The sequence below is a fragment of the Anomaloglossus baeobatrachus genome, chromosome 2, assembly GCF_048569485.1.
Source record: "Anomaloglossus baeobatrachus isolate aAnoBae1 chromosome 2, aAnoBae1.hap1, whole genome shotgun sequence".
In the NCBI taxonomy this organism is placed as follows: Eukaryota; Metazoa; Chordata; class Amphibia; order Anura; family Aromobatidae; genus Anomaloglossus; species Anomaloglossus baeobatrachus.
In genome coordinates, this window is record NC_134354.1 from 271,860,317 (window position 1) to 271,872,103 (window position 11,787).

Genomic DNA, 11,787 nt, shown 5'->3' on the forward strand with positions numbered 1-11,787 from the left:
AGCGCCATCTTTGTGGAGCTCAAAGAGTATGCTGTGTTCTCCACTTTTCCCCTGTCACCTGCCAGGATGGATGGGGTGAGTTTCAGTGCCGGGCAGCAGTGATTGCACTGAAACCGATCGTGGCGTGCTGCTCCCCACTCTGCTGCTCACCCTCCCACTTTGCCACTCACCCCCCTCCCCCTCCGCTCACCCCCCACTCTGCCGCTCACCCCCCCACTCCGCTCATCCCACACTCCGCCGCTTACTCCCCCCTCCCCCGCCATTCATCCCCCTCCCCGCGTGTGCTCACTTCAGGCCTCTGCTGCTCACTGCTATGTACTGTGATCGCTGACAGGACAGGCTGCTGGGGGGAAAGGTCTGAGGTGAGTTCATGTGGCTGGTAGCGGTGAGCGTAGCGTGACATCTGCAGCCTGAGCGGCACTGCACCACAGATCACCCCTCCTCGCCGTATGTCACCTCGGACCTCCTCAGCACAGTATATGGGGATGCAGGATACAGTGAGGTATTGGGAAAAAGTCAGTGGGGCATTGAGAAACAGTCAGTGGGGCATTTGGATACAGTCAGTGGAGCATTGGGAAACAGTCAGTGGGGCATTGGGATACAGTCAGTGGGGCATTGGGATACAGTCAGTGGGGCATTGGGAAACAGTCAGTGGGGCATTGGGATACAGAGTGGCGTGGGATAAAGTGGAGCACTATGCAGCTGGCCTTAGTGACACATTAGACATATTAGGATCACTTTGCGGCAACCATCAAACTGGCTCTGCACTGTGATTCTAAACTTCATTCTCTCTTATCCTTTTGTAAACATCCAGATTGGGAGGCGGAGGTGACATCACGCACAGGAGAACAAATTCCACACATTTTTACTGCAGTTGTAATGTGAGCTAGTTCTACAATAGTTCTACAGCAGGATTTCAGCAGCTGCTCCCCTAGTGTTAAAGAGTGGAAAATATCAAACTTTTAATTTTTGTTTTATATTTTTCTCAATTTAAAACAAATAATATTATTTAAACATAACATTAAAACATTAATACTTTACATTTTTTGAGTTATTGAAAAAACATTTTTTTTAACGACACCTTCTCTTTAATGTAAAAATTTGAGGGTTGAACAAGCCATTAGTTTTGGTAATTTAATAGGTCATTGCCACAAAATGCCATTTTACAGGAAGATATGATTATTAATCTTTATAGTCTCAGTTCTTGGATGTTTTTGAATGTCTGAGGCCCGTTTCACAGGTCAGTGAAAAACACTGACGTTTTTCACTGGCGTGTAAAACACGCACATGTCCCTGCGTGTGCCGTGAATCACGGCACACGTGGGTTGTCTAAGTGCAATCCGGGCTCCGTTCTCCGTGGCCCGTGATTTCACTTAGTAATCAACTCACCTGCGCTCGCGCCCGCTCTCCATGGTGCTGATCGCTCCCGCGGTGCAGTATCCGGCCGGCGCTGACCCCCGCAGCAGCTGCTTCCAGGTCAGCTGTGTCGCGCATCATGAATATGCGCGACAGTAATGAGCCGGCTCAGAAGCAGCAGGCTGCACGGGCTGCAGAGGACATCGCTGGACGCCGGGTGAGTTAAAATGTTTTTTATTTTAAAAGCACGTTTTTTTCTGGCACATGTTTCACGGACCACACCACTGCGTGGTCCATGGGACATCAGTGATGCCAGAAAAAAATGGACATGTCTCCGTGCGGCAATCACGCACCCGCGGGTACGCCGCACGGAGACACGTGCAGTGAAATATCACTGACGTGTGAGCAGACCCATTCATTATAATGGGTCTGTGTATGTCAGTGATTCTGGTACATTTAAAAAAAAGCACAAACGTACCAGAATCACTGACGTGTGAAAGAGGCCTTAGAGTTTTTGTCACTGCTAATGGTAAGACATAAGTTTTTCAGTTTGAAGGTAATCTGTCAGTAAGATTTTACTATGTAATCTGAGAGCACCATGATGTGCAGGCTAAAAGACTGAATCCTGTGATATCTCACTTACTAGGCTGTCTGATGCTGTTTCAATAAAATCATTATTTTTATCATCATCAGATAATTATTAGGGATGATCGAATACCTTATTGTTCGCTTCACCATATATCAGGCGAATACCTCACCATTATTCGAGTATTCGCGAATATTCGATGCCCAATGTAAGTCTATGGCAAACCAGAATAATTTCATGTTGGACCTAACGGCGAGCTGTGGTGATTGAGGAAAAAGCTGAAATGGATGGGAAAAGGCTGAAACCGTATGGGCACAGCCTGTAAAAGGTGCCTGCATTTCTGCCCCCTCCCGATCATCAAAGATGGCAGGGTGCACACCACCGCGCCGCCCGCATTCACCCTCTTCCTCTGATTTCTATCGCATGTGTCAAAACTCCTCCACGGGTCCAGCTAAGTCACCCCCCCATACCCCTCCAGTGTTCCCCGGTGTTCCCCCGGTGTCTGTACCTTTTTGCAGTGTTGATCACCCGCGATACCTTTTTTAAAAATTATTTATTTATAAATAATTATAAAAAAGAGCCTGGGAGCCCTCCAATTTGGATCCCCAACCAAGGTAAAGCTGCCAGCTGTGGTCTACAGGCTGCAGCCATCTGCTTTACCCTAGCTGGCTATCAGAAATGGGGGACCCCATGTCGCTTTTTTTAATTATTTTTTTGGCTAAATACAAGGCTAGGCACCCTTTAGTGCCACATGAAAGTCACTAAAGGGTGCCAGCTTAGAATATGCAGGGAGGTGGGACATTATATATGTCTTTGACATTGGTCTGCCTGTCTATTCATCTATCCATCTATCCTTTTTTATCTATCTATTTCTCCATCTAGCTATCCCTCTATCCTTTTATCTATCTATCTATCCCTCTATCTATCTATCTATCTATCTATCTATCTATCTATCCATTTATCCATCTCTCCATCTATCTATATATCTATCTAGCTATCCTTTTTTATCTATTTATCTATCCATCTATCCATCTATCAATCCAATATCTATCTATCCCTTATCTGTCTATCCATCTATCTATCTAACTATCTATCCCTCTATCTATCTGTGCATTATCTATCTATCTATCCATCTATCTATCTATCCATCTATCAATCCAATATCTATCTATCCCTTATCTGTCTATCCATCTATCTATCTAACTATCTATCCCTCTATTCATCTATCTATCTGTGCATTATCTATCTATCCATCTCTCTATCCCTCTATCTATCCCTCTATTATCTATCCATTATCTATCTATCTATCTATCTATTATCTATCTATCCCTCTATCTATCTACAGTCCCTGACAGAAGTCCTGTCGCTAATCTATATTATATAAATAGCAGCTTATAACCTGACTTTAAATTCATCCATTGGTTTTATAAATTAATCTTTTGAAAGCTGAAACCCTACCAAATTTGGTTTAGGTTATGAAAATGAAGTTGCTGCAAAGCTGAAATATTGATCATTTAATGAACACAGAAAGGTCAGATTTTGGCAAGACAAAAGCTTTGTCGCCCATAGAAAGTAATGTGAAATTCAAACAAATAATTAACTTCTAATACAAAGATATGTTGCATAACATTGGTGAATGAAGTTGTGGTGCTATTAGAGCCATATTTAATATTGTGTGTGACTTCCATTGAAGGACTGCATCCATGCCGTTCAACAATGATTCATACAATTTATTGATGAAGTCATCAGGAATAGCAAATAATGCAGTCTTACATGCCTCCCAGAGTTCATCTAGATTCTTTGGTTTTGTTTTCCAAGCTTCCTATTTCATCCTACCCCAAAAATGCTCAATGATATTCATGTCTGGTGACTGGGCTGGTCAGTCCTTGAGCACCTTGATCTTCTTTGCCAGGAGGAACTTTGAAGAGATATGAATGTATGAGATGGAGCACCATCCTGCTGCAGAATTTGACCCCTTTTATGATTGGGAATGTAAGATGTAGCTAATACTTTTTGATATTTTAGGCTATTGATATTGCCTTCCACCTTGCAAATGTTTCGCACACCCCCATACTGAATGTAACCCCAGACCATGATCTTTCTACCACCAAACTTACCTGTTTTCTGGGTGTATTTTGAATCCATATGGGCTCCAGTAAGTCTCCTGCAGTATTTCCAGCGGCTGTGGTCTAAATAAACTGAAGAGTCATCAGAGAAATCCACCTTCTGCCACTTTTCCAGCGTCCATCTGTTTAGCAGGCTGTGGGACTTTTAATTGCTTTTTGTTTAGTGCTGGCTTTTGGGGACTGATTCGACCATGGAGGCCATTTTGAGACAGAATCCTACAAACTGTTCTAGTTGACACAGGGACTTGAGGTGACCAGGCCTGTTGGAGCTCATCTGCAGTGGAAGAGGGGCTGGCTTTGGATTTTCTAACCAAGACACGTTCCTCCTGAGCAGTTGTCTTGCGGGGTCTGCCGGACCTGGGCTTGTCAAAAACATCTCCAGTCTCTTCAAATCTTTTTTTAATTCTTTGTACTTGATGCTGAGACATATTAAAGGTGCCAGCCACCTCTGCAGTGGATCTGGTCTTCAGCCTCTTGATAATCAAGGCTTTGGTTGTGGGGTGGATTTTTGGCATGTTGTCAGAGGGCAAGTTGCAGTTCAAGTAAAGGTCTGAGTGCTGGGTTTCTTTTTATACACAGCCACTAATTAAGCGATCATTTAGTGAGCACAAGTGAGGATGTAAATTAGGATTGGGTGCATTCTATGAGAAGGCGACAAAACTTTTGTTTTGCCATAATTTGACCTTTCTGTGTTCATTAACCCCTTCACGACCGCGGGCAGTAAAATTACGTCCTATTTTAACGTGACTTAACGACCAGGGACGTAATTTTACTGCCTAAACTTCATTTGATTGCCGTGGCCATCGCAACGGCTTTCAAATGATGTCCCCTGCTGTTTCTTACAGCAGGGGACCTTTGCTTGACCCAAGGGGGGGTGGCATTGCCAACCCCCATCGACGATCGATGTGATTGGCTGTTCAAATCTGAACTGCCAACCACATCATTCGCACTGATTTCGGCAACAATAATGCCCGAATTAGTGCAATACTATGAGATCCTGCTATGAGATGCCGTAGCAGCTACAGCAGATCATAGGTGGATCTCAAACATGCCGCCCCCAGCCCCTGCAGCACTGATTGGAGCGATCGTGCTATGACGCGCAATCGCTCCAATCAGTGTGCAGTGGGGCGGTCTGATCTGCAGGTGGCCACCCTCCCCAGGCCTGTGCTGGTCTGGGGAGCCTCCCCCAACATGTCTGCAGCGTGGAGTGGCTGGTACTTGTGGTACCACGCCACCGCTGCCGCAGCTAATGTCACCGCTTCTGCGCCTGCTCCACATGAGTATTCCACTCTTCTTGCAGCCCGTGCGCGCTCCCGTTATGGCCCCTGCGCGCTCCCGTTATTGCCCCTGTGCGCTCCCGTTATGGCCCCTGCGTGCTCCCGTTATGGCCCCTGCCCGTGCCCCCCGCGGTCTGCCCCCCCACGCCCCGATCTGCCCCCTGACATCCCGATCTGATCCCCCTGCGATCTGCCTGCCTCCTCTGTCATCTCTATTCTGCTGCCTTCCTTCCTTCTTTGCTTCTCTGGTATCCCCCTCTGCTCTCCCGCGCCCCCCTCTGCTCTCCCCCTCCCCTCTCCCCTTGACGTCCTCTTACCTGCCTTCACCGGGTCGTCCGATTTCTTCACTGGCCCGATCACATCTGCCTCCATCTCTGGGTCCTTCTTCCTGGGTCTTCTGCTGATCTGTCCAATGTCCTGCCTGCTGCTCCTGTACAGCTGTCTATCTCGCTTGCCTTCTGTTTCTTCTGCTACTCCTCTGGGTACTGTGAGTATAACTTTTTTTTTTTTTTTCCCTGTATCCTGTCCATTTTTACACCTCATCTGTCCGTGCGTCCTGCCGTGCACTGATCACGGATGCAGATAACGGATCTGCATCCGTGGTCATCCGTGGTCAATTTTTGGCGTGACTTTTTTTTTTTCCATATCCCCAACGCGTTTTGTATCGCATCTGGCCGTGCATCCCGCCAATCGCTGATCAGGGATGCAGATAACAGATCTGCATCCCTGCTCAATTTTTGGCGTGACTTTTTTCCGTATCCCCAACGCGTTTTGTATCGCATCTGTCCAAGCGTCCCGCCAATCGCTGATCAGGGATGCAGATAACAGATCTGCATCCCTGCTCAATTTTTGGCGTGACTTTTTTCCATATCCCCGACGCTTTTTGTATCGCATCTGTCCGTGCGTTCCGCCAATCGCTGATCAGGGATGCAGATAACGGATCTGCATCCCTGCTCAATTTTTGGCATGACTTTTTTCCATATCCCCGACGCTTTTTGTATCGCATCCATCCGTGCGTCCCACCGAGCGCTGATCAGGGATGCACATAACAAATCTGCATCCCTGCTCAATTTTTGGCGTGACTTTTTCTTTTTTCCGTATCACCGACGCTTTTTGTATCTCATCCGAATGTGCGTCCTGCAGCGATCGATCAGTGCACCGCATCTGTGCATTTGAAAAGTCAAATGGCGTTTGTTCTCTTCTGAGCCCCACCATGCGCCCAAACAATTTATTTCCACCACATATGAGGTATCTGCGTACTCAGGAAAAATTGCACAATACGTTTTATGGTGCAGTTTTTCCTGATACCGTTGTAAAAAAAAAAAAGCTACCTGGTTGATGCAAAAATTTTGTGGTAAAAAAAAAAAAAATTTCACGGTTCAATGTTATCAACTTCTGTGGAGCCCCTGGGGGTGCAAGAGGCTCACCAAACATCTAGATAATTTCCTTGAGGGGATGGGGTCACTTGTGAGGGAGCTCCACTGTTTAGGCACCATAGAGGGTCTCCAAACATGACATGGCGTCCGTTAATGATTCCAACCAATTTTGCAGTCAAATGGTGTGCTTTCACTTCTGAGCCCTGCCATGCACCCAAACAATTACTTTCCACCACATATGAGGTATCGTCGTACTCAGGAGAAATTGCACAATACGTTTTATGGTACATTTTTTCCTGATACCCTTGTGAAAAAAAAAGCTACGTGGTTCAAGTAACAGTTTTGTGGTGAAAAAAAAAATTGTATTCATGGCTCAACGTTATAAACTTCTGTGAAGCCCCCAGGGGTTCAAAGTGCTCACCAAACATCTAGAAAAATTATTTGAGGGCTCTAGTTTCCAAAATGGGGTCACTTGTGGGGTAGCTCCATTGTCTTCAAACCCAACATGGCGTCCGCTAATGAGTGCAGCTAATTTTGCAGTCAAAAATTCAAATGGCGCTCCTTGCCTTCCGAGCCCTGCCGTGTGCCGAAACATTTGATTTCCACCACATATGGGGTATCTGTGTACTCAGGAGAAAAAGCACAATACATTTTATGGTGCATTTTTTCCTGATACCCTTGTGAAAAAAAAAGCTACCTCGTTGAAGCAACAGTTTTGTGGTAAAAAAACATGTTTTTCTTTTCACGGCTCAACGTTATAAACGTCTGTGAAGCCTCCAGAGGTTCAAAGTGCTCACCAAACATCTAGAAAAATTATTTGAGGGCTCTAGTTTCCAAAATGGGGTCACTTATGGGGTAGCTCAATTGTTTAGGCACCTCAGGGGGTCTTCAAACCCGACATGGCGTCTGCTAATGAGTGCAGCTAATTTTGCGTTCAAAAATTCAAATGGCGCTCCTTCCCTTTCGAACTCTGCCGTGCGCCCAAACAATTGATTTTTACCACATATGGGGTATCAGCGTACTCAGGAGAAAATGCACAATAAATTGTAGAGTGCACTTTCTCTTTTCTCCCTTGTAAAAATTAACATTTTATGGCTAAAGTAATATTTTTGTGTTAAAAAGTAAAATTTTCATTTTTTCCTTCCACATTGCTTTGGTTGCTGTGAAGCACCTAAAGGGTTAATAAACTTCTTGGATGTGGTTTTGAGCAGAGTGAGGGGTGCAGATTTTAGAATGGGGTCACTTTTGGGTATTTTCTGTCACCTTGGCCTCTCAAAGTCACCTCAAATGTGATGTGGTCCCTAAAAAAAATTCTTTTGTAAATTTTGTTGGAAAAATGACAAATTGCTGATTAACTTTGACCCCTTCTAACTTTCTAACGAAAAAAAAATTTGTTTCGAAAATTGCGCTGATGTAAAGTAGACATGTAAGAAATGTTATTTAGTAACTATTTTGTGTGACATATTTCTCAGATTTATAGGCATACATTTTCAAAGTTTGAAAATTGAGAAATTTTCAAAATGTTTGCAAAATTTCCTAAATTTTCACAAATAAACGCAAAAAATATCGGCCTAAATTTACCACTGTCAGGAAGTACAGTATGTCACGAAAAAACAATGTCAGAATCGCCGGGATTCGTTGAAACGTTCAAGAGTTATAACCTGTCAAAGTGAAACTGGTCAGAATTGCAAAAAATGGCCCGGTCATTAGGGTGTTTTAGTGGCCGGGGGTGAAGGGGTTAAATGATCAATATTTCAGCTTTGCAGCAACTTTATTTTCATAACCTAAACCAAATTTGGGAGGGTTTCAGCTTTCAAAAGAGTAATTTATGAAACCAATGGATGAATTTAAAGTCAGATTATAAGCTTTTATTTACATAACGGATAAACGAGAGAACTTCTGTCAGGGACTGTTCCTATCTATCCCTCTATCTATCTATTTATCTATCTATCTATCCATCTACCTTTTTTATCTATCTATCCATTATCTATCCCTCTATCTATCTATCTATCCCTCTATCTATCTATCTATCTATCTATCCATCTATCCATCTATCTAGCCTTTAAAATAAAAGAAAAAGAGGGTGCGCTCCTGTGTAAAATCTAATGATAACTTATTACATGTGCAGTGTGATGGTCACACTCACCTGATCCTGGGGTGGTTTTGATGAATAGGGAATGGTATGTGGAGGAGGGTTTGAAACAACTAGGAGATCTGGAATATTATGAGACCCTAATAGAAGACCCATCCCCTGAGTACTTCATTGTGTATAAAACTATGATTAAAAAGGCGGGTGAGGACATGATACTGAATAAAAGGGAGAGACAGTATCTGGACATTAAGCATTATTCAGTACCTTTTTATTATTTTCTCCCGAAAATCCACAAAAGCCTTACCAACCCGCCGGGAAGACCAATCATTTCTGGAATCAATTCTATTACGGCTAATTTGTCACATTATGTTGACCTTTTTTTGCAAAAATATGTCGGCAAACTAGATTCACATTTAAGAGACTCCTCACACCTTATTAGGCTACTGAGAAAACTACCTGCCATTCCGAATGGTCTTTTTATTACATTGGATGTAGCTGCGTTATATTCAAACATTGATCATCAGTTGGGGATGAAAAGTGTGGAATCTTATCTGGCAATGGATGACTCACTTCCAACCTCCCAGAGGGAATTTATTTTGCAATCCATTGAGTTTATTTTACATCACAATGTCTTTACTTTTGAGGAAAGGACCTACCGACAATTGAAGGGCTGTGCAATGGGGACGAGATTTGCCCCCAGTTTTGCAAATCTGTATATGGGGTGCTTCGAGTCCCTTCATATTGCACAGTCCCCCCTAGCGCTGGAGAACATGGTATTTTATCGTAGATTCATAGATAACCTGTTCTTTGTCTGGTCAGGTTCTGAGGAAAGTGCTCAAAATTTCGTAAAGTCACTCAATCTGAATGAATGGGGGCTAAGATTTACGGCCACAATGTCCCGGAAATCTATCCAGTTCCTGGATCTTAATATCAAATTCAATGAGGAGGACACTATTGAAACATCCACCTTTTTTAAAAGGGTGGATGTCAATAGTTATCTTGAATTTTCAAGCAGCCATCTCCCTACATGGATAAAAAATATACCGTATGGGCAATATTGGCGCATCAGGAAGAACTGTACCAATATTGCTTCTTTCAAAGCTGAAGCTAGAATATTGCAAAGTCGCTTCAGTAGTAAAGGCTATCCGAAAAAAATATTGACTGATGCTTACAAAAGAAGCCTCCTATTGGATCAAGATAAATGTTTGGATATTATTGAAGGGAAAAAGACAAATATAGGAGTACAGGGAAATGAAACCACCTTCGAAAGCTGTTTAGTGACTACCTTTAGTGATTCGTATGGTAAAGTAAAGGAGCTTGTAGGGAGACACTGGCATATTTTAAAAGGGGACAGGATCCTTTCGGGTTGTTTACCCGATAAACCTCAGGTTATTTTTAGGAGAAGTAAAAACCTCAAAAATTTAATCGCACCTAGCAAAACAACAATTTTAAAAAAAACTCAGTTGCCTCAAAATGGATTAGATATTAACAAACCAGTCCGGAATTTCCATTGTGGACAAATCCGATGTTTATGCTGCAGAACATTAAAACATGGCGTACAATCCTTCAAATCAAATATAACAGGAGAGGAATTCTTAATAAAGCAACATCTCTGTTGCACCAGCTCCTATGTCATTTATCTATTAGAATGTCCGTGCGGCCTACAATATGTAGGCCGCACAACGCAAATGGTACACAATAGACTAAACGGTCATAGATACAATATTCGCCATGGTATAGTAACCCACAGTCTCTCCAGGCATTTTTTATTGGAACATGATAAAGACAGAGACAATGTCAAAATGGTGATTATTGAGCAGGTTATGGCTGATGTTACAGCTAGGTATTGGAGGTTGGTGGAACGCGAATCCTTCTGGATATTTAAATTAGCCACTTTGAATCCAGAAGGCCTCAATATAATGACTGAGCAGATCAAATAGAGCATAATTTTCACTAGCACCATAAATAAAATAAAATTGAGGTTAAAATATGGTTTAATTACTATATAGGCAGTTACTTTTCAGCAAATGTATTTTTCATATGTCAAACACTATAAATTATGGATTATGACCTGTTTTAGTTAGCGATCCATTCCATGGATTTTTAGAGCTATCACTCTCACTTTTAACAATTAATATTTTAGCCCTGTATTAGAACCGTATAGTTACATATTTTTTTTTTTATTTTTTTTTTTTTAAATTTTTTTTGAATTTTTTTTTTTTTTTTTATTTTTATTTAATTTAAATCATTTTCACCCTCTATTTGTAAATTTTAAATCTCAAAATCTAAATTTCATATTTTCTTGTTTTTAAAGTAATTTCCTTGATGAGTTTTTTATTCATGTTTATTAATTTTTAAATATATTTCAAAAGATTTTTTTAATGATGAGGGTATCACAATATACTTGAGATAAAATATATTTGTGGTTTCTTGAACATCGCTGTCAAATGTGAATATGTACAATTGATTTTTGTGAGGCGAGGTCCCTGAAAACCCTGCTGATTGATCATTATGATCCATATGTTGAATTAATTAAGGGGTGTGGGGACCTACATATTCATGTATATATAAGGCATACCACTTCATATGATTGTTGCTACCTGAGGAAGGGGGAACATTTAACCCCGAAACGCGTTGTGGCTTATAATCTTGCAATAAAAAAAGTTTTTTGGAAGAATACCATCATCTTTATGAACTTTAATAGCAGCGCAGCCAATACCGTGGTTTTTTCATTATCCCCAAATCTATCTAGCCTTTTTTACCTATCTATCAATCTATCTATCCATTATCTATCTATCTATCTATCTTTCTATTCATTATCTATCTATCCATCTATGTATCTATCTGTCTATTATCTATCTATCCATTATCGAACTATCTATGCATTATCTATCATTCCCTGTAGACTGTGAGCCCTCGCGGGCAGGGTCCTCTCTCCTCCTATACCAGTCTGTCTTGTACTGTTAATGATTGT